We start from the raw sequence: 901 nt of genomic DNA on the forward strand, positions 1-901 counted from the left end.
TGCCAAATTCATAAAATGTAAACGGTGCATGACCGACGCATTTTATCCAATTGCCATTGCAGTGTTTAGGATTTTATATGTAAGTAGGACCGTGGTGTTTAAGGGGATGTGACAGCCAGTATCTGATGCAAATGAGCATGCTGCAGATGACAAGTCATTGTTTTAAAGCTTTCCATTAAAGAGATGATTCAGCTGGCAGCACGTACACTGCTTTTGCTGTGAAGATCTGGCAGCACCATATCTTAAGTAGCCCCACACACACAGATTTTTGCCAATCGTGCCACGTGGCCTTGCCCTGCATTTTCACCTATGTAACTTGAGCCTTATTCTGACCAGGTGCTGGGGAAAATGCCTTGTCTTTCATTGTTTAGATCGCAATGTGGTCTTGCTGCGGTGTTGATCTTAAGACATCTGGAGACCTTCATAGGAACCGGTGCATATGAAAAAGTTACTATTTGGTTGCTATGGGTTACAACACCTAGAATTTTCCTGATACAGGTTAAGAAATGAGTAACGTCTGGTCACTATTGGTTACCTGCACATCACTTTTCAAATCTTTGATTAACAGTGAAGATATAGGGGTAAATGTATCAAGCTGAGAGTTTTCAGGCGGGTTTGAAAAACCAATCAGATTCTAGCTATCATTTATTTAGTACATTCTTCAAAATGATAGCTAGAATCTGATTGGTTGCTATAGGCAACATCTCCACTTTTCAAACCCGCCGGAAAACTCTGTTTGATACGTATACCCCCTGATGTAGAAATGTACTATATGGTAAAAATTGGTTCAAATTGCAGCATGCTTATTTCCACTGCAGGGTAGATAGATGCCCCCTCCATAATTTCTGCTCTAAGGGGACACTTGAAAACATGTAACTGGCTATTGCCAAGGAGCGAGCGA

This window comes from Mixophyes fleayi, chromosome 9, assembly GCF_038048845.1.
Source record: "Mixophyes fleayi isolate aMixFle1 chromosome 9, aMixFle1.hap1, whole genome shotgun sequence".
NCBI lineage: Eukaryota > Metazoa > Chordata > Amphibia > Anura > Limnodynastidae > Mixophyes > Mixophyes fleayi.